Consider the following 23,534-nt stretch of genomic DNA (forward strand, 5'->3'; position numbering starts at 1 on the left):
CATTTGCATGTGATGCATTCCTGCACTCGTTCTGAAAGCACACAGAAGGCCAGCGCTTTCAAGAGTCTGTGCACCGCGTGGCTTTCTCATGTGGACCTGGACAATGAGCCAGAGGATTTGGTTTGGACATTTCTGCCTGGGCCTGAGAGGGTAGGCTAATGCAGGCAGGAATAGCTCTTTCGGCCTGTGTAATTTTAACTTCCCGTTGCTCTGGAGTCCATGTGTATCTCATCTTCAAGGGGACAGTTATTTTTAGCTATGACAGCATGGTCTCTCTCCAAAACACTTTAGGCCTCTTTGATCAGCACAGCAAACAAATTAAGAACTCATTTCAACTTAATTTCTGGCAGCAAGGTAATATGAAGTAAATGTTTGTTTATAAGTTACATGTGACACTCTCCAAAGGTTTAGGGTGGCTACTGCTAAGGGCCGTTTTTGCTATTTTGCCTACGTGCATCTTCCAAGAAAAGAGCCCAGAATCAGATGATCAGAAACCCACCCTTCCCGTCAGCCCCGACTCTCTTTTTCACCATTCCTCCAAAACTCCCTCATTCCTTTGCTTATGTTCTCCCTCAATCACTTCCTCTTTGCCCTGCAATTAGATAGGGGAAGCTGCATGGATGAGACAGCTGAAAATCTTTTCAGCTGCTGGACTGGGAGCCGTGCCCTCAGACGGTGTCTCCAGGACATAGTCTGGGGCAAGACTGTCTCAGTCACTGACAAAACATGCACCGGGAAACCTCATGGTGAAGTGATACTTTTGAGCACGACAATGGACTTCAAGCGCATAGAGTTTCAAAAGAGTGTCATGCTTCTGGTCACTGTATATAACAAGCTTCAACAATAGCAACAGAACAATGTTAAGGAGGTGGGGTTGAGCCGGTTCCATGGGGCTGTCATACAGTGTAGAGCCAACACTGTGCGAAACATAAGGAAGAAATGAATAAGTCAAAGTACCTCCATTTAAATTGACCACAACCACAATTATTATTAATTACTTTAATAGCTCGTGGTTAATACTGTTGCTTAAATATTTCCAGACTGTCTCCGAGGCAAATGCAATTACATTTGGAAGGAGAGGAATTTTTCATTTTCTTTTGTTTACAAACAGATCTTGTCAGACAGCCAGAAGACGGACAGTGTCATGATATGAAGTTGCCCTAGGTTTGCTCGGTTACTGATCATGTAAGTGAGGGACTCAGATTGTCCCTTCAGGAAAAATGGGAATGGGTGATGACTCCTTTTCTATTCTGTCTACTTTAGTCCATCACTGCCCTAGTGGTTCCAGACGTCAATAATATATTAGAAAGATGCTGGATTCTCATGTCATTCTCATGTCAAATTTTGGTTTGGAAAGTAAATCAGGTTGACAATATTTTAGCTTTTGTTTTCCATATATTACAACTCAATGTCGTTATACTACGTAAAGATAACATTGGCATGAGATATTTAAAGTATGTTGGATTTTGATTACTTATCAACACAAATTAAAACCAAGAAAATATAAACATCATCGTTCATGAGTATCCTACATCAAATCAATGTTGGCATTGGACATTGTCCTGTCAGTGAATTTCGGTCCCCCCCGTCACACCCTAGATTCAACCAAACATCGATGTCTAACGACGTTGGTGAGGCAGCTGGATGGGACCTCAACTGCTAGAAACTGGTAATTTAGCTGTTTAGAGTGTTCATGATGTTCATTTTCGGTCATTCCTTACCCAAACAATCCACTGCGTTTAAACAGTAAGAGGCCAGATCCCCACCGCCTCTACGTGGCAGTCTTTCAATATCACATCATAAACTCTTTAACTGTCAGGTCTTTCACAGCCAGCATTTGAGAATTCTCAGAGGTCTTATTGGCTTCTAGCCTCATTCAAAACAAACATATAAGCACTGTTGGTTTTTACGGGGCCATGAGGCACAGTAACCCACCTCACCCATAAAGAGGAAATGCCTCAACTAAACCACTGGAAAAATAAGAGGGGGGGGGGGGGGGGTGTTTCCAGTCCTCCAGGGATGTCATTAATAGCTATTTCATTTAGCTTGATTCATTTAAAAAATGACATTTCCTGACATAAGGAACATTCATAATGGCGCAAACCATATGAACTACCAGGGGGTTGTTACAACTGTGCTTTTAGATTGAGTTTTTATGCTTTGATCACAACAAATGTAGCAGCTCCATGCAGCAGTGGCGAGGCCCCAAGTACCCAACCACGCATGGTTGCAGTTTGAAGCAAATTATTATAAACATGTTAAACCCCTTCGTAAAAGCCACGAACCACAGACATGAGTTGCATGAACAAAAGCTGAAATAAGAACCCGTGCAGAAGCAGATGACTTGGATGAAGTTAACAACGAATCAACCTGAGTTTGGAGACATAATTTTTGAAGGCCTAGCAGGACCAAAAAGCCATTCTTGTGAGACACCTGTCAAGACTTTAACATATGTAACTGTATTCAGCGGGTCATCCACATGTTGCACAAGGAAAGTCCACCAGTTGCTTCATGGACTCTAACAATGCAGATGTTAATGTTGGCTCAGGGAGGAGGTCGTACTGTATCAAAGGGAAAGGGGGGGACTAACATCAGAAGCACAGACCCACTGCTGACCCACTTCTCTTCTGGCCAACGGGCACATCTCCGCGAGTTACATCTCTGCTCATCAAATAGACCGGATCACTGGGATAACTATGCTATTAATACTGGGAATGAGAAGAAAGTCGGCCATGCCACATTCCACAGGCCCGACATTCCCACATATTAACAGGGCTCGAAATGAAATCCAATACTTGGCATCCCTTTCCCTCGAACCCCAAAGCGCTACCCTGCCGTGTCAAATAATTTTCTTATTTCATATGGGAGGAATGCCAGAGTCACGAGCTCCCAGTCTAACTAAAGACATGTTATTATACGTGTAGAAAAAAATGGCATGAGTACAAACTCAGATCTGGTTACCACTCTCAAGAGGGAAGGGATGCTGGACTTCCCAGAGAATCCATGTCCTTCAAACACCCCAGAGTCTCATCTTTTTGAAGGGAATGAGCCCTTACCATCAGTACAGTGCACTTATCCAAATTACACAGATGCTTAAGATCCAGGGCCAGCTTCTGGGTGGTTAAAGGGGTAACTTTTGAACTTTCAAACTCAACAAAAACACTGACTCACCATTAGTCATCGATTTGTTTCCATGCTGAATACTACTGGTTAGCTTAGCAGTTCTTAAGGGTTTGTCAGCTGACAGAGTTACAAGGGATAGTTGATATAGTTAACTGAAAACCTCTATGTCCTCTATGTCATGGGACAAACCTTCAAGCCCCTGATATGTCATCGATATGCTGGCATTTAGATAAATGGACGCAATGAGTGTTGCTAGAAATTGGGAATATGCCATCTTTTGCAGTGGTGATTTCTCTTGCGTTGGCTACAGGCATCCTTTTGTGGCTGTCAGGATGCTCATGATATATCACTACCAGGCAACTAGCAGTGCTCTGTAGGCCAACATTAGCAAACTGTTGTCTTACGTTGCCAGTCTGAACTAATATTGGAAGAGTGGTAACAATTGCTACAACTTTGCTTCTGAACTTAAGTTTAATTTCAGCATCCCTCAATTTCAACACTCATGCCATCAAATGGGGGGAATGTGTCTTAGAAATATTCCAAAATTTGGGACGGTCATGCACAAAACAGCAATAATAAAGTAACTTTAGCTTGCTAGCTAGTTAGCTATCAAAACATTGCCATGCTAACTTAATTTTGTTATGCTTCTTATACAGAAAAGAACCTCAATACACTAAAACAAAATTTAACTATGATAATACAATGCTTATTGTAATGTTTCACCTCTATTACTAAAGAAAAAACAGTTGTACATTTCTGTTGTTTGTGCAGCCATCTTGCCCATGATTTCTCACAGCACTTGGTTTGGACCATACCCCTGGAAAATCTCTGCTAGGAGGGCCATGTTGCCCTTTCACTCGCCCTAACCTAAGACGGGAACACGCAAAACAGAGGGGTAAGGGCTAAGTAACAGGGGCAAGGGGTTTATTGGGATTGGGGTACTCTATATTGTGCATTGTTAAACTGTTAATCTTGCCTGGGTGAGAGGTCAACAGCTGCAGCATAGAGGACAGAGGCTTCTGGGTAATGTCTGGTATGCTCTTCTGGGACAGTTATAGCAATACATGTAGGGACAGCCCCCTGAAGTGACCAGCATTTTTTTTAAATAGCCTGCAGTTATACAGCACTGAATTGAGGCACTGTAAAGAGGAGATATGCTTACACATCATAAGCCCCAGAAAGTGTGTCACTGGCACAAATACAATAGTGCCATTTGACACATACTCACTGTGGGGACTTCCAGTGAAGGAGAGAGAGAGAGAGGGGAACAGGAGACTTACTGCTAAAGTCTCCCTAAGTTTTGTCTACAAGACAACATACCCACGCTGCTGTAAATACAATATGGTGGTGATTTGACCCAAAAGATCAGATAGTTGAATAAAAGCAGCTTTCCAGACCTTTCTTTTTCCTCTCTGTCCCCATCATAATGAGGAGGCCGTTAGCAGCAGGGCTGAAGCAATGAACGGCCGACAGTTGTTCACTAACTCTCTCTCACACTCCCTCTAATCCTAAGAGAGCAGTTCATGCATCCGTAATGGTCGATAAAATATGAAAAGCCCCGAGAGCGCTGACGGCAGCAGAGTGGGTGTGTGTGTGTATGCTACGTGTGAGTCCTCAACTTTCGTTAATGCCCTCCCAACACACTGAATCTTTTAGATGTCACTCAGCTTGCCCCCTGGCACACGTGAGTGTGGGAGGATTTCCAGCCGACTGGAGAGTAAGCCTTTAATGTGGTGGAAATGGATACTATCTTGTTCACAATGCAAAACAACATCAAAGAAAACACACATGGCCTTATGACTGTATAAATGAATTTTGCCTCCGGTTCACTAACCTTCAGATGCAAGCCACTGAAAGGAATAAATTACTTTGAATGTTGCAGGAATAATGTTTATCTTATGCCTTTTCATATAGCAATTATCTCCCAGATCAGCTATTTAAAAGTTCAGCCTCTGGTAAAATGTTCACAAACACTTGGAATGTTTTCCATCCTAAAACCATCGGACTTAGGCAGACCCAAAGTAGGCATCCTTAATCAATTTCACAGGTGGAAATTTGGAGGGCTGGTGCATGAACTTTCATCGCTGCGCTTTCGACACACGCAAAGGATTTACAGCTAAGATGACAGCCTCTCAACTGGGATAGGCAATGCTTCCACACGGGAAAGGAGGCTTCACAATTTCTTTAAATGAGAACCCTGGGAGATTAGGGCAGTGTGCTTATGTTGGTCTGAACTGCCATGGAGTATCAACTTGCCTTGAGGGAAATGTGGAAAGATATAAAAAAAAAAAGCAACATCCCGAGGAAAAGCAGGCTGCATTTAGAGCTAAGTGGAAGTCTTGCTCGCCTGGTTCCATATTGGGTTTAGTTGTTGCTGGGAGGAGATGTACAGCATATATGGAATGTCTGGCTGCCAGGCCACTACTTACACCAACGGGCTGACTGTGTGATTGATGAACGTGTGATCGGCCCACGTCTAGGACTCGAAATAGGCCTGGACCCATTACATATGACACTGTCCCATCCTCCCTCAATTCCTGGAATGCCAAACATTTCCTTGAATGAAGCAAGGACTAAGTCCAAGACAACGTTTTCGTTTCAACCACACATGGATATTAATCTCTTTTAACTCACTCCCCCAACACTCAATAATGCCGAACCCCATCCATCCCTGAAATCAGACATTTTCCAATGAAAATGAAACTCCAAACAATCTCAGCTAAAACTGAATCCAAGACCAGCACAGATATGCCAAAATCTGTGCTCATATAATGCACCAGCACACATGGGGGCAAAGCAAGGCGTGCTGTCAGCACCGCCGGAGAAGGAGCCCAAACATCAAGACCACGCACATTTCACAACCCAGCTTTTGCTGCTGTTTATGACCTATAAAGCCACCGTAGTAAAGAAAAAAAGTACTGTAAAATACTGCCTTTCTCTCCAATCACAACAACACAAAAATGGAGAAACTTTATCGTCTTAGTGGGATTAGTAGCGCTTGTTGCCCACCAGCCTCATTCTTGCTCAGCTTTCTACTCAGCCTAATGTTTATTTTATTGGCTGCAGTAGTCTGTGTTTTCCTGGCTGGATTGAGCAGCGGGATGCAGTGCATTGGCAAACTTGGGTTTAAACATCTGTAGCCTGTCATGTGTGCAGTCTCCTACTGAGTGAACGACACTACCGTGTAGCTATCAGTCACAAGGAAGGTTCACGAGTATCAATATCAAGATCAAGTATCTCCCACTTACCCACTTCAGACGGGCTGCCCTAAGAGATGGATTGTCCCTGTGTCACGTCACTTGAAATGGAAAATAAAGACCCTTTCAACAAAGCAAGGTTACAAGAGAGTTTTAAAGCATTCCTGCAGCCTTTGGATTTAGATCCCTCTGTTTGCCCTTTGGAGTTTCATTGCTGAATTCCATGCCTTTGCCGAGTCTGACTATGTTTCCCATCCGAAGCTGCTACGTTTTGCCTGCTTCCCCTCTCTGAGCTTCTGAGCCGAGCTCTGGATTTCAGCTGACTGTGCTGGGAGCTGAGCTGTTGACATTGTCCCCGCTCTCTCTCCCCCTCCCTCTCTTGCTCCCTCTCCCTCTCTTGCTCTCCGTCTTTAGATCACTCGCTCCACTTCCCCTCCCCTTCTGAATTCCAGCTCCAGTGTATGACAGCATCTATGTGGTTGTCAGCGAGAAGGTGATGAATTTGCTGTAAATATAAATGGATTTATGTACAGTATGCATGCGTTTGCCTGCTATTTGAGGTCAAAAGAGAAGGCAAGATGAAAGGAAATGACCCTTGGCGCCCAGCGCTTCCCACCCCTGCCCGCAATTCCAACTCCACCCAGTGCGTTCCCTTATTGAGCAGGCCGGGGATGGGGGGATATATCACACAACGCCCAAAGGAAACCCCTTTTCCTGTCCCGTCTTCTCATCGCCAACATGAATAAAAGCACACGCACACACAGTGACATGCCAAATATGCGATTCTCCGCTAGGAATTACCCCCGTGACACACACAGGAAAGGCTTTCCTTGAGGTCCAATCAGTGAAAAGAAGGTGAGACAGGATGCTTGATTGTGCAAAGCTCTGTTGACGTTGTCAAGTTCACACCATTAGCTCAGCCAAATGTAATGCATGGAGGGGGGGGATCAGCTGGAGGGCCACGCCACAGACGGTTCTGTGAAGTGGAGTTCAAGTATGTTACTGTGATAATACGAGGGGTCGGCGAGTGCAAACATTAGCGTCACTCAACTCAAGACTCCCCAAGACTCCCCTTACACTGGCCAGGACACAGACACCACCCCTGACCCCACGTAGTCCCAATCAGAATATGTCAGCCAAGTGGAGCGGTGAGAGGTTTCACTCCTCGCTCAAAGAGCTGTTTGTTTACCCCCACTATCCCTCTCAAAACCAAGAAATGTGCAAACTCCACTGCAGAGCTCGCAGCGGCCGTTTTTTTGGCAGAAAAATACACAGATGCATTTTGGGGTTGGCCATGCCTCAAACTCCTGGTGTGAGCAGTACCAGAGTGAAAGTAGATTAAGAGACAAGGAAATGCTCCAAATAAAAATCTGCTTTGCGCTCCATGACATGTATTTATTAGGCCCTTATTTATTGTATGTGTGCCTCATATTTTTTGGGTTTGTGTCATCTTTTTTCACATTTTTAATACTTGAACTATTTCGGAAGTTGCACTTTTAAATCTTGTTGTACAAACACATTAAAGGCTTTCTATTTGTTTTTCATCCAATATCCCTCCACTTGCACTCCCTTCTCATTCATGCTCCATTCCCATTCTCTTATCCCAATTAACTAAGACAATCAGCAAAGTGAAAAAAGACCAGTGTTGTACTTGTAGTGTGTAGAGTGTATTACCAGGAAGATGGGCAGGTTACAGAGTAGGACATGGGTAAGCTATCCTACAAATTTCAATGGCTTTTTTGGCTGATTGGTGAGTATACTGTAAAACGGCAAGAAAAATAGGTGGGTAAAGGCTACCTCATGTACCTGCGTACCCTCTATTACACCACTTAAAAGATCTCAAATTAAGGTGTAACATTTCAAGTACCATGTAACCAACATTAGGAAGCAACTGAACTTATGAATTCCAAGACTTGTCAGCTATTCTCTGTGTCTAGAAAAGTGTGTACCCATCAATCATCATGACCTTAAGACACCATTGACAGCCTCCTGACCCAAAACTGACGAATCAATACACTTCCATGACATCTCTAGATGCCACACATTCTTACCTTTACTGCTGAACACTTTGAAGACAAGGGTCAAATGTGAATTGATTTCATACTGAGTGATCTTATCTTCTTCCAGACTGCTTGTCTGTTCACAGGTTGTCCGAGGTGACGGCTTGTCTGGTGGCGATCAATACTAGGACATCAATTCCAGCCTTGCTTATATAATGTGCATAGAGATAAAGAGCTGCTGGCCAGACTTTGGGAAAGGACTGTAACCTAAAGGGCAATATCAAACTACCTTGGGTATCGGAAGAAAGGTATTGTAGTGGTGCTCCTTTCTTTTCTTTGATGGTTTGACTTGGGGCTAGATACATTTAGCCGCTATGGCACCGCACTGTGAAAATGCTTTGGGCAATCAATAGTTGCAAAGAAAGAACATTTGCTTTCACAGTTGGTATCTGCTACACAACATAATAGACAAAAATACCATTGCACATTAATAAAAAAGATAAATGTGTCGCATAGCCTATAAAGTAGGATCAAAATGCATACATTGACCATCATCTATCCTTGATGAAACAGTTGAATTTGCATTTGCGCAATATGGAGTCATTGATATGCGAAAGAGAGGAGAAAGGGGGAGTCATAATACCATTTGTCATCTTTCTCAAGGGACAGAAGACAGACGACACCAAGCTGCTGGCAGTAATGCCTGGGTGCATTCCTGAGCATACCCTGGGGACGCATCCATTAACCCGGCTCTCGGACAGATCCAGCTTATCTCCATGATGTCCACTTTGCGTACCGCCTCTCTCCTCCTCTCTCTGTGCAGCATCACAGTGAGGTTCACATCACTTCTGCTCCCTCTCTGGGGTAATAACTAAATCCCAAAAGCAAGGAAAGAAACCCTGAGGAATAGGCTAAGCTCACGCTCCAGCCTAGCTAAGTGCACTCAGCTAGCCCTGTATCATCCATCACAGCCTGGTAAATTACATCGGCTAATTGACGCAAATGGAGTGGGCAAGGCATGCTCGCGATAAACATTATGCCCCCTTTAAAAAAGAGGTGGGGATCCACTAAGCCTCACTGGTCCATCTGTTCTTTTCTTTTTTGAGTGTATGTTTGTTTTCACTTGTCTTTGAAAGCATGCATTCTGCAGAAAGAAAGAAAATAAGAGGTTGCATGCTGATCTGCAACTCCACATTGTCACTCTGTGTGCCAGGGAGAAGACCGCAGATTGTGGCCTCTAGAAACTTGGTTTCGGTGAACTCGCACTGCCCCCTGTGTAATTCCTTTAAACGCAAGTGAGGTTGGTGTTTACCCAGAGTAAATCACACTGGAAGGCAAGTGTCATGACTGATAAACTGGTTGCAGAGTATGTTGAGCGAGACGGACACCTCAGGTAGGGGGCTTTCCTCTTCGAAAGATCTGTGAGCGGTGAAATGAGAGAGTTCCAGACAACCCATCAGTCACTTGTCGGTCAGTTGGGTGCATCTTGCTGAGCTGCTCTCTAAACCGTCCTCTGAGGAAGGCTCCGCTGAGTCTTCCAGGCAGCGATCTTTCACAAACAAAAATTCCCCGCTGTAGTGCAAGAAACAATCACTGTCTGGCTAACAAGTGCTAGATTTAGTCAGGGGGAGCAGTAAAAAAGGAACTTGGCACCTGGTGGAGAGTTGGACAAAAGGTGCATGGAATATTGGACAAGAAGAAGTGGGTCACCCAAGGTGGTCTCTTCCAGGCTCATAAACCACCCTTTCTCTTTTAGAACTCTCATATGCACAAGCAGTCAAACTTGATAACGGGCGAAGAAGCAGCTACAGGAGAGCCCGTAAAGAGTTTCAAACTGCAGACAGCATCTGAAGCACTTTTTCCACAGTTGTCACTGAGGAGAAGTGGCAAGATTCCTCCTCCTCCAAACCAGCGGCTGCCAGAGCTAACATGGCAAACAGTCATGTTTTACGACGTGTTGTTCCTTAATGTATTATTTAGGGTTTCTTTTGACCAGGCAGCTCTCATTTAAGTTTGTTTTGTTTAAGCGAGGAATTCCTTGTGACAGCACTTTGCACACAACCATTTCTTTCACGCCCGCACAGAGATAAATTGCCAGTGAGAAAAATACCACCGCTGCACAAAGCCTGAACTCTTGACAGCATAAACACGAGGGCACATTTTTATACACGGTCTAATTGTATGTTAGCCATAAATCATGACAGTGGGGAACACTACACTATCCATCTTTGAAAAGCCTCTGTAGAAAAGTAGCCTAATGACAGTAAAGCCATAAACCATAAATCTAATTGTACTCACTATGTTCATATGGTGACATTCTTCACAGCCTTTATATTTACACACCTCCTGTATAAATTCTTACTTTCTGCTGCTAAGATGCACTCATACCTTAACTCCTCTTGTGCATAACAAATTCATGACGATCCTACGGTGGCCCTGAGGGGCATACTGACATTTAAAAAAACACATTTCAGTAAACAAATAACATATCCAAAAACACAACCCCATTTAAGAAAACATAACATTTCACAAAACAAAAACTGTATTCCAGAAAACAAAACATAACATTTCACGAAACATGACATTTCACAAAGGACAGTGATGCTGTGTTTTTTGTGAAACGTCATGGTCTCCGAAATGTTGTATTTTGTAAAATGTTTCTAAAATGTTACTGTGTTTTTTGTAATGTCGTGTTTTCTGAAATGCTGCTTTGTATTGTGAAATGTTTTGTTTTTTAAAATGTTGCCGGTTGGTGAAATGTCATTGTGTTTTGACCCTCAGGGCCACTGTACATCTTACCGTCTCTTACCAGTCTTAATTGGGAGTAAACAAGCATTTCAACATGATTACCACTCATTTGTACTGAGAGCTGAGTGCTTTTTGGGTGTTTTGCAAAAGTACCGGGCATCTGAATGGCTCTTTTGTCCAGGAGGCAGACTGGGCAGGGTCAGAGGTCACTCAACTGCCTGCTCCCACAGTACCTCTGCTGTCTGCCTGGATGTGCGCCAGCTAAATGCTGTCATGTTTGGACAATAGTCCAGCTTTCCGCTGACTGACTCATGACAGCTTCATCATGTTAACCGATGATGTAATGCCTTGATCTTTGGCATAAAGGCCATCATTATTAAGACTAAGAAAAATGTCAGAATTATACTATCTTATACTGCAACCATTCTGACATGATGCACAGTTTTTACTATGACAGAAGGCACCTTCAGGTCGTAGAAATAAAAAACACAGAGTACAAAGACCCCACATGAAAACCACAGTTTCATTCAACTACATTACTTCTTATAGCTTATAGCTCATTTTCGGACCACAATGAATCCAGGTGTGTGAACTGTAAAAGGGAGAATAGAGACTGACACTGAATAGTAATGGGAAAAAAGACTGATGGTAAAACTGAAAGGAAAGGGCCTTGCTCTTTTCCAGATGCTTCCATTCAGAGCAAGGTTTATGTATTCCAGTTGCTATTATATTGGCAATATGGGGACTTCTCTGCACAGAGTGCAACTTCAGCTGTACGACTGACATTACAATTTACTGCCATTTCTTATCCCGCCATTCAAGAGAGAAAGCTCAAAGCACAGATATTTTCAAGAGAGACGTTTCAGAATGACTTCCTTCTTTGCTGACCACAAACTGAACCCAACACTAAGTCCGCCATCTGAGCTTTTCCAGGTGCAAGAACGTCCCTTCTTGAAATCCATTCAAAACAATGTAAATCAAGGCTTTTACGTCCCTCAGAAGGATTGGACATGTCCATGTATGGTTGGTTGAGTTGTCTGGGAAGTGCAAATACAACTGTAGTCTAATTCTAAACAATGCATTCACAAGGGGTACCCCGACTCTGTTGGATTGTCACGCCACACACGCAGACACACACACAGACACATGCACACACACACACGCACAGACACACACAGTCATGGTTGTCACTATTTCCATGAAAACATCTGGGAGTCATCTGCTCTGCTAAAGACGGCCCCCTGTGAACAGGTGCGTGTCTATGTCCATGACCTTACGCTCTTGTTCTTGACCCATGACCTCTTGTTATGGGTGGAGAACTCTTTGAACCTGGACATATACAGTTCTCTGTGAAAAGCCAAGGTCACGTTACCTTAAAACTAGGGCGCCAGTGACTGGAGCATATTTGTTGTTCACCACTGCCGAAATTACAAGTCAGAGCTTTAAACAAACAGGCTTTGCCCAGGAGAGCTTTGAGGATTAGCTAATGTCATGATGCGCAGAAATAAGCAAAGTCAACAAAACACAGTTGTAATTATACATTTTCATTATGCTGTAACAGCAAAAGCAACAACTGACCAAACCTTTGAGGCTACTATCACAAAAAACTCTTTCTATCCCCTCTCAAAAGATTTTATCACAAACCAGAGGAAGTGGAATGCCTAAAAATAGCCCACCAATTTTATTCTGAAACCCTTTCGTCTGGCTTGACCATAATGGGTCCAACCAACCCGGCTGAACCCACAGTTTACTCTGAGCGACGCTGCTGAAAATAAATGACAAACTCCCATTTTTTGACCATTTTTTTAAGTTCCTCTCTATCTCTTTCCTAATGGATATAATGCTTAAAGTGATGGCCTTGCTGGGTGCTGCATCGCACTGAAAGTATCTTATGAGCGCTCCCGAGATGACAGAGTAATAACAAACACTTCCTGTTTATCTCTGCAGTAGGTCAGAGCAGTCTGTTCTGAGCTTCTGTTCATTTCAACACAGATCCAGTTATTATCACGCCTTACTTTCGAAGGAAACAAGCATCTTTAATGATAAAACCACAAAATCCCATCCAGAACAGAAGACCTTTAGCAACATCTCAATGAGATCTCAAAAACACTGCCCCCCCCCCCCAAAAAATCAAGCAAATTAAAAGGATTTCACCAACAACAATGCAATTAACGTATGTAAAAAAAACAAAAAAACCGTCAAATAGCAGTCGACCTTCAACCCCTCCGCATCACTCAAGCACACGTGCCTCATGTTCCATCACACCACACAGAGAGTTTGTCTGTCCAGCTGCCTTTTATATGGTGGGAAGGGTCGGACTTGTTATTACAATGATTTACGACCCCCTTAAGCTTAGGAGTCCGTTGCCACATCCTGTTCCCCAGCTGAGAAGGGGCTCCCTAAAAGTTACTCAGCAGTGTTGCCAGCGGCTATATGTCGGACTGTCACATGTATCATGCTCTTGTCCGCTGGGTCACCACGTTCTTCCAGTGGTTGAAGAGAACATACCAAGGAAAAAGGTCCTTGATTTGTTTCAGGACTGTCGGGACTTTGCCGCTGCTTTGGCTGATAAGCAGCACTCGGCCCTGTCTGCAGGAAGCTATCAGGTACACACACCAGAGATTACACTCAAGCTGAGGTGATAAGAAGCCAATCTTAATTTGTCACTCAATTCCCTCCTGTCTGTGTCACAAAGAGATATCACAGCTGCAGAATAATCAACCACAACTGCCACTGTGCGACGCTGCTTAACTGTGCACGTAGATACAAAGAAACAGGATAATTCTGGTTTAATACAACTTGAATCATATTTGAGTAGTTTTGGTAAGAGATGTCCTAAGGCCATTTCGTCCTTTCCAATTCCAATTCCAATCCTAAACTGGCTTATCAGTCAATACCAAGTACAGATCCGATATCATTGTGTTAAATAACAGCTGTATACCAATAATCCTGTATGGATGTGCTGTTTGGCTTGACTAAATTCCCATTTAGAGAATGAATACCATTGTAATTATCAGATTTCTGACAGTTTGCATTTGGCTCATGTTACACTATTTACTTAAAATCAGTTCCTCTTCACTTCTCTGAAACAGCTGTTGCCAGTGGCTGCAGAGAACAACTTGCTAGACTACTGTTTCTGAGTGGCAAAAAGGAATATATAGGTGTGAAACTACTTAATTAGTTAATTTTTAAAATCAGTATCAGTGCATAGACTTGTACACACTTGCTGATATTCAGTCCAGTATTTTAGGCAGAATTTGGGCATTTCAGTAAATCAGACAGGTTCTAAACAAACCCACAGGTTAGCCAAAACCATTTGTTGTAAAGACCCATCAAAGTTTCGTTTGGGTGTGCAAATAGGGAGTCTTTTGACATTACAAGGTGCATTCATAATGGCATTTACTTGCGGTAAAGTGATTGAAATAATGTGGCTAAATTGCCTAAAGGGTTGTCTTGGTACTACTTGTCTAATAATCTGACGGCTCATATTTCTTGCCCTGTCGCACTTTATTTTGGCAATACTGCCACATTTCCAGATCTCAGCAATTATTTTTTTATTCAATAAAATGTTATTTTGTCTGATAGAAATTCTGGGCAAAACTTAGGGCTGGGTGATATGGAGAAAATCAAATATCACAATATTTTTTAAGAAATATCTCGATATTGATATTGGGATGATATTTGGGGTCGACAAGATATTTACACAATGAAAGTTTTGATAAATGATCACATCAATGAACAGCTATAACAGTTGGGTAGAAAATTTAAGAAAATGACATCACACTGTAATGCAGCCTTTAAAACCAGGGAAAAACAACACTTATGATATAGAGATATCTAAGACAATATCTAGTCTCACTTCAAATTAATAAAATATCAGTATATTTCACTACACTACCAAAACTATGAAAACAAACCCACGTTTTAATAAACTGCTATTATCCTTCAAGCTGAATACGAGCTGAAATTTCGACACCAAGTGTAGTTTGAAGGTGTGTGAGTGTGTCTACTTTGTGTGAGAGATTGAATGAATGAGTTGGTGTTAGTTTGGGAGCTCACATATGTATCGTCTCAGTGCCGTGTGTGCACGAGACACAATGTAAATACATATAGCACCATGCTGCGCTGAGGGGTTTTGGGGGGCCGCGGAGGTGGAGGGGAGCGCTGTTGAGGGGGCCCATTGTGCGCCGATTACCCGCAAGAGGGGTGAATGGTGGTGTTGATTAAAGCCAGCTGAGCCCGGGGCAGGCTCCTGGCGAAACAGACGCACGCCTAGCACCACGTGCCCCTGAAATCCATCTGGCCTCTCAATGACAAGCCAGTCCTGTCCTGCACGCTTGTTCATTTTCTGCTGCTGCTAAAAGTGTACACAAACACACACCCACACACCCACAATGCTTGTGAAATCAAGCCAAACAAGACTCGCTCTGCATGAGAATGCAGGGTTAGTGATTTAGTGCTCATCAGGTGGAATCTGAGAACTTTACTCTGTAAAACACATAACAGGTTTGTGTTGCTACACTACATGATGAGGACTTTTCAGCTGATTACATTTATGCCTGAAGCTCATCCTAGTTTAATAACCGCGGTCCTGCATAGCATCCAATGAGCAAGATCGAAGCCAAAACTAAAGCCATCATTTTGTCGCTATACACTGTATTTATTTAAATGCACTGCAGATGTTTCCTTACTCATGCTGTAAAAAATGCATAGCCCTGCAGAGATGTGTGTGCAGGTTCTAAGTGAAGAAATGTTGTCACACTCTGAGCATGTGTCCACAGGATGAAAACCTGCTCCAAAAGAGAAAAAAAACCTTGACCCCCGTAGTACAAATCTGGGTTAATCACATCTGCTCTGGCGGCGCACAATCAACACACATTGTTCCTATTACATGCTATTTAAGTTAAATGGTCAGGTTGGGCCTCGAGTCGTTGTCCCATTGCACGCAGCAACAAAAATGTGGGTCAGCATTTTTTTCCCCCGCAGCTTTTCCTCTCCCTGCATCTTAGTTTCCTTCGTAGAACAATGAGTCTGCTTTTTTATTTTCCCTCCTGAGACAGTAGGACTTAGTGAAAACTGGCATCATTATTACCACAAAAGTCACTGTGGTGCACAGACAGTTAACACTCCTGCCCTCTGCAACACAGGGCGTGATACAAAATGGAACTCAGTGACCTTGTTTCACAACTTCACCTTTCTCTTTTAACCACAGCTCCAAGCAGCTATTTCAATAATCATGAGCATTGATTGTTGACGCTGGGATGAGAGGAAAGGGAGAGCAGATCGATGGGAGAACTCAATGCTCTCGACTGCCTCTTTTTTTGAGTGGCACTGTTCCTTCGGGGAGCCAGAATGACTTACTCAGCTTCGGCCTGGTGCTCTAGGAAGCCAATCCAAGCTGGAAAGGTGTCGGCAAGTGTTCATTCAAAGCAGAATACCACGGCTAAGAACACAACACAGTAAAAGTACTGACAATTGATATAGCATTACATTTGACGTTTTTTTTTAAGTAGAAGTGGATTCTTTGAAAAAAAAAAAAAGGAAGAGAAGATAAGTCTGGGAAATGTATTGCACACCGCTGACCAGTGGCCAAAAGCATGAGACAGATTTATGATCAACATCTGTTTTAATGCTTTGTCATCTAAGTGAGTTTGTGTGTGTGTGTGTGTGTGTGTGTGTGTGTGTGTGTGTGTGTATGTGTGTTTGAATGTACGCGACAAATGAATCTCAGCAGGGCTTCTTCCCTCCATTCAGTTTCACGGGCCAGAGCAGCAGGCCTCTGATCAGCAGATCCCCTTCCTCTTCCTCGAGCTCTTGGATGGAATGTCAGGAAGGCAAGGTAATGACGGGCAAGGGTGTGTGAGAGTTCATTCAACTGAGTTTATCCAGAGTGTGTTGGGATGCAACTAACAAATATTTTGATTGAAAATGAAAGTGGATGTGCTCTCTGTTCACAGAACCTTATTGTCTACGCCTAGGGTTTGTACAGAGTTTGGCAAAAGAGCCTTTCAGTATGCAGCTCCATGTATGTGGAATCTTCTGCAGAAGGACTTTAAACTGAAATTTAAGCTGCGCTCATCGGCTCCTCGAGGCCGTTTCAAAGCTCTGCTGCTGGACTTTTGTATGTCATGTTCTACATGCCAATGTCAGAGTGTATCTTAGCTTGTCTTTTAATTGTCTTGTTTTTTGTGGTTATATTAACATACTTTTTGGTCTTTCCTTGTTGTAACTTTATTGTGCGTTCTTTCTGTATTTGATATTGTTGTTTTGAAGTTGTGTTCTGTCTGTAACTTCTGTCACTGCCTATCTTGGCCAGGATACTCTTTAAAAAAAGAGATGTTTTTAATCTCAAGAGATTTAGGGGTTAAAAAAAAGTTTTAATGAATAAAAAATTGATTTAAAAAGTCGAATAAGTAGTTGATTGTTTTCATGATTGACTGATTGATTGATTAGGTTTTTGGGCTAAGAAATATCAGAAAATGGTAAACTACAATTACCACCTGGAGGCTATGTGCCTCTGCAAACCTATGAAGTTGCACTTACAGTTTACATCCATGTCTGTGAAAACATAGACATTTCACACTTCACACTGTACACACAAACACACACACACACCGACAGCACAGAAGATCTAAACAATCAGAACATTTTCAAGGTGACACCAAACATTAGTGTTACCAATTCAGTATCTGACCAAATGTGTCCCCTTCTGTTATGAGTTATGATGTTGAGAAATGGCCAGATAAGGGTTTTTGCAGTAGAATGTCACAGTGAAGCTGACCTTTGGCCTTCTGGATTTAAAATGTCATCACTTTATAATGATATCCAATAAGACATGTTCTGAAGATATTGCATTGAGAGAATGAGACAGATGTAAGGCCATAGTAACCAACTATCAGTTCATTGTTGAGTCCAAGTGAACATTTGTGCCAAATTTGAGAAGAGAATTTCCCTCAAGGTGCTCTTGAGATCCCACAAGAATAAGATGGATGCAAGGTCACAGTGACCTTGACTATCAGTTTCATCCATGAAGCGAGGTGAACGTTGGTGCCAAATTGGAAAAACCATTGACTTATGACCACCAAAATCTAATCACTTCATCATTAAGTCCAAGTAAACAAAGTGCCAAAGTCCCTCAAGCTGTTCTTGAGATATCGTGTTCACAAAAATGAAGCAGACGGACAACCTGCAATGTCTCTGCGTTGCAATATCTGCTGCCAGAGACATTATGTTTTCAGGTTGTCCAAATGATGATTAGTTTTTTTGCCAAAGCCAAAAAATTATGTCCATCAGATATTTTATTTTGTCCACAATCCCCATCAAATTAGTTGGCGATTAATTTCATAGGTGACAAAAAAATCAATTAATCATTGCACCTTTTAGAGTATACATGTGTTGCAAGTGAAGGATGTGTGCTCAGCAGTTAACCTAATCTTATGTTGCATGACAGCACAAGAATCCTTTTTTTTTTTTTTTCACAATCCATATCTCCCTTGCTTCCTTTTAATTTTTTTCCCCATACTTGCAGAGGAGCGTGGGTTGTCTGGACCTCATAGACTGTGTTTATCTCTCGCTTAAAAGCTGGAAAATAAAGGACTGGATAGAAAAATTAGGCTCCCGTTTGCTCATGTGGCTCCTGCTCCCTACTGAGGACTGCGGGAGCACCATCCGAGGGGGTGAGAGATAAAGAATGCACGAGATTTCCTGCCTCGTGGCGCTGCGTTCCCCAAACATCACCCCGGTTTATGTACTGTGGCCCGTCGTCACGGCAACCTGGCAGCGACTCGGCGCAAGAGCAGTGTCGATCCAAGGAAGGGGAAGAGTGAGAAAGGGAAGGCAGTTACAGAAACAGACTTGAACTAATTCTCAAAGTAAGATAGTCCAGATGAGTTTCCATGAAATATATTAAATATCCTCCAGCTTTAATCTTTGAGCTTGGAGTATGTACATCACATTACTGTACTGCAGACTGTTTACAACCATGGAAATCATTGGTAGTTAGGCAAGTGCCTTTGGATTGACTTAACAGGAGGTCCAAAGCACATGCGCCCACCTCACTCAAGTCCACTGGAAAATCTCATTTAATTCTCATTGACTAATTGGATTTGAGTCATTATTCCAGCAATATTTCATCAAGGCCTTTAAGATGATAAACTAAGCTCAATTTCTGTCCAATATGTCACTCCCCTCTGGCTCCTGGCAGCCCATAACCACTTGAGTTTAAGCAGTATAAAAAAATAAAAATCACATCCAGCGGTGGAATATAACTAAGTACATTTACTCAAGTACTGTACTGTAAGTATAAATTTGAGGCACTTGTAATTTATATGAGTATTTTCTTTTCATGCCACTTTATACTTTTCCATCACTAAATTTCAGTGGGAAACACTACTTTTTACTTCACAACAATGCTCTGACAGCTTTAGTTGCCATTTAATTTTTAAATATTTTAATAAACATCTAAGTCTTTTTCTAATTTTTTAATGTATTTATTCATTTATTCTTATTAATTCTGGGTTATTTTTTGATATTTTTCTGCACTGGGTACTTTGACTTTCAATACTTTGACTGCATTTTTCTGATAATACCTACTTACTTTTACTAAAGTAACATTAAACTTGTAAAAGAGTATTTTCACAGGGTGATATTTGTAATTTTACTTAAGTAAAGAAACTGCATACTTCTTCCACCACTGATCACAATCCATATTCCTTTCATATTAAAGCTGATATCTGTATCACTGTAAAAGCTACAATCACTCTGGAGGGGAATCGTGCATGTGAGGGTTTTAGTGTGCCAGCACGGCGGGATAATGGGCGTGTGTATGCCTTGATAGAGCAGCATTAAACGTCTGCACCAAGGGTCCAGCCTGTCTGCCTAATACCTCTAATCCACCCCCTACCGCTGCGTCAATCCCAGCCGATGTGGTCAAGGGCATGGTTACGGTCCGGTAGCATCACTGCCACGGCGATGACCCCCCTCATCTCACCTCTTTTTCTCTCTCTGATGATCATAATGTCTTTCGGTCTCCTCACACTACATGGCGCAGCTTATACCCGCAGCTGCTGCACAATGTTAAGGTAGGGGGTAAAGGAGGGGAGGGGGGTGTGGATTTGGATGATGCAGAGAGGAGACTGGACTTTCAAAAAGCCATTTTCTAGATGGATCACTGCCTGAAGAAATATTGCAGGCTCTGACGCTGCATGAAAATGGGCAGTTTGGCCAAGCTGTTCAGATAGACATGGAGGCAGAGAGAAAATATATCAGCCTCCAGTAGCTTTGATGCAGGCCAATTCCTGCGCGGATGAAACAGTCAGATGGTTTGGCATGCACAGCAATGGCTTATGGGTTATCTCTCCATCACTCCATTGCTGACAGGATGAGCCTTTCAACACACATGCATATTTCTGCAGAGCTTTTAGCTTTCTATGTGTACAGGGTGCTTGCAGCTTGAGGTAAGTTTGATTTAAGACTTTTTAAGACTTTTTAAAGCCACTCCGAATGAAGTTTAAGACCAATTTTCTAAAAACAACAATTTTGCACAGTGAAAAAATTAAATTATCTACATCAAATATTGAAAGAGCAACCCTTTATGGAAAACAATGAACATATTATATTATAATCAAAGTTGATATTGGGTTTACAAACATAAGTGGGAAACATCTGGCATTTTGGCCAGTTTGCATGGCGATTTTGAGTTTCTCACTCTGCACATAAGATTCTACTGCTTGGATTCCCATCATGACGAGTTTAAGAACAAAAAAATGTGGTGTTTTTTTGAGATTTTACGAAACCAAAACATCAGATCCTACTTCCCATGTCTGATTATTTTTAGTACTTTTGTAAGATTAATTTGGGTCATTTTAATACCAGTTAAGGCCTTAATTTTAGATTACTAAATTTAATGCCTTGTCAGACTTTTTAAGGATATGTGGGAACACTGGTGTATTTCTCTCATATCTGACAAAGCAGATCCTTGAGCTGCACACCAGTGATGGCAAAACTGGTCACAACGGCCGCTGCCAACAGCACATTAGGAGTCAGAAGAGCTACATAACCACAGTAGCGAAGAACTGCATGCACGGGAGTGAACACACTCTAGATGACTAATTAGTCAATGGCAGGGAGTGGAAAGAACTTGCATCATACGCCATCTGGAACAGTCAGTGATGACACTTGAAGTGAAAGGAAGCTGCTTCATTTTTCCGACCCCATGTGATTGTACAAGTGCAAAATAGTTTTTCCTAACACAAACAAATATAAACATCCCCTCATAAACACAATGCACGCAGATTCTGCAACTACCAAAAATAAGTTTGCACTTCACGGTTGCTAGGACATGCCTGGGTCATTTGAGTTCCTCCTGCTGGATCCTGTCGTTTGTTTACTCCCACACTTCCTGAATGCTGATGGCAGATAGTCTTCTGGTTTATACAAGTGGAAGGAGAAGAAAAACAGCACACCGCTCTGAGAGGCTGCTGCACGGTGCAAAGGAGGAAGGGGGGGGGGGGGTCCAGTATTCCAGTAACCAAGGGAACAGCAACAAGGGGGTCACCTGATGTCCACATGTGATATTTACCACGAGGGAGCAATGGCTTGTATATCAGAGGAGGATGGCAACTGTTTTAACAGGCTTCCTCCCATCTTGTCTCCATCTGCAAAACTTTAAAAATGGAAAGACGCAGAATCTACATGAGAAGCTGTGTTTTGCATCAGTTTTGATCAGGGAGAGAAGACGAGAAGAGGAACTTTTTGAGAATTATGGTACATAGAGAAAACACCAACAGCATGTCAGGAGGGAGAGTTGAAGGAAGCATCATTAAGGTTGGGTGCCAAACTCAGTACTTTCATGTGAATCAACTGAATTACATCAAGTAAAAATTTACATTAAATCCATCAGTACCACATGTAGGTAGCTGATACCCCTTTCCCACCAGTATGGAACTGGTTCTGTTCAAGTGTGCACACCTAATTTTACTATCAGACCATTTCAACTGCAGATAAAGGGGTTCAGGACCAGAGAAGTTGATTCTCAGCTGGAAACAAAAACTGGTAAATGTTTCTTGACCTGAAGTGCAAACCATGACGATGTTAGTGCATCGTTGAAAAGTCAGGATGGTGAAGTGAGAAAAAAAAACAAAAAGTTTGCAGATAATCAATCAGTCAATCATTGTGCATTGAATAAAGCCCTCAGTTGATGATTCCATGCACGGCTGTTGGAAATACAGGCCGGTTTGTTTGATAGCACCAAGACAGCTACAAGAATCTTGAACAGAACCTGTTCACGAACCAGAGCACATCTGACAGAGAGTGTCGCGTTTAGACAAAAGGTGGAAGTGCCCCAAAGCATTCCAAAGCCTGGAGGCCAGCCATGAACTTCAAGGCCAGCAATGGAGCTCCACAAGCTGCAGTGTTCAACTTCAGAAAGGAGATGGAAGCACCCAGAAGCCAGGGAGTCAGCAACAGAGCTCTGCGGCCACTCTGTCAGCTTCCCAGCCAGCCACAACGATCGCTGCAGACAGTTTTGGCAACTGAGCTATTTTCTTGACTTTAATATTTCATCAATGGCCATGACTCACTACAAGCAAACACACATAAACACAACTGTGATTTAGTCCACTACATCAATCTTGCAGTTTCAAATTTTTGTTATTAAAGATAAAGTGAAGTACAGAGAAAAGTTACCATTGTGTACAAGTGCCGAATTCCAAGTACCAAAAAGGTACCGGTATTGGTTATTATGTGAACAGTATCAACCCTGAGCATTGCAGGTGAAGGTAAGAATAACATGAGAACTGTAAATGACACAAGAGATGGGCTGGTAGTGCTTACAGGTGATGAAGAACACCCACAGATGCTAAATCTGTGGAGAAGGACACAGTTTATCACACAGCACAAATAAACGCCTTGCCTTTCAACAGTCCATTTGAAGTGCACAGCCAGCACAAAACCTGCGCAGGATCAATCTGCCTCTCCGGAGGGATAAAAGCAAAAGGCCCCATTTCAACAAGCCTCTCCATAGACAGACCCCTATTCATGCGGCCTCTGAATGCTTTAGTTGTTGCCAACCACGCGGTTTGTCACTTGGCGAAAAAGGAGTTTTTGAAAAGAACTTGCCGGGAATGAAGGATCCATGGCTCAGGTCCACTGTTCAGATGGTGTTTGTCTGTTTAGTTACTCAACAGTAAAAAAAAAAAAAAAAAAGAGACAGAACAATTTGTTATCGCTACTGGATCCTTAACTGCGTTCGTCCATCCATCTCAGAGCTCAAACACAATGAGATGACAGTTAGCTCGGATGATGCATTAAAGCCTGGGAGAGAGCCTGCACAACACAGTAAAAGTGCCTGTCACAGCTTTCTGTTCTACTTAAAAGCTTTGAACTGCAGCATAAAGTCATTACATGATGGGAAAGAAATGCATGGGAAGATGTAGGAGCCAAATTTAGCAATCCGAAGGTCTTAGCA

At 42.5% G+C, this 23,534-nt stretch overlaps 1 protein-coding gene across 3 annotated transcripts in view; it reads right to left on the bottom strand.

Moving 5' to 3' along the window:
* daam2 (dishevelled associated activator of morphogenesis 2) overlaps nt 1-23,534 on the bottom strand; it is a 118,392-nt gene that overhangs the window by 85,523 nt on the left and 9,335 nt on the right. Inside the window, exon 1 of one of the 3 annotated variants that reach the window (XM_042500161.1) lies at nt 6,372-6,614. The exons of the other annotated variants lie outside the window; for them this stretch is intronic. The gene's annotated coding sequence lies outside the window, so the exon portion shown is untranslated. Of the gene's footprint in view, nt 1-6,371; nt 6,615-23,534 lie in introns of those variants that run through there. 3 annotated transcript variants of the gene reach the window in all.

Source organism: Plectropomus leopardus, chromosome 14 (genome assembly GCF_008729295.1).
Source record: "Plectropomus leopardus isolate mb chromosome 14, YSFRI_Pleo_2.0, whole genome shotgun sequence".
NCBI lineage: Eukaryota > Metazoa > Chordata > Actinopteri > Perciformes > Serranidae > Plectropomus > Plectropomus leopardus.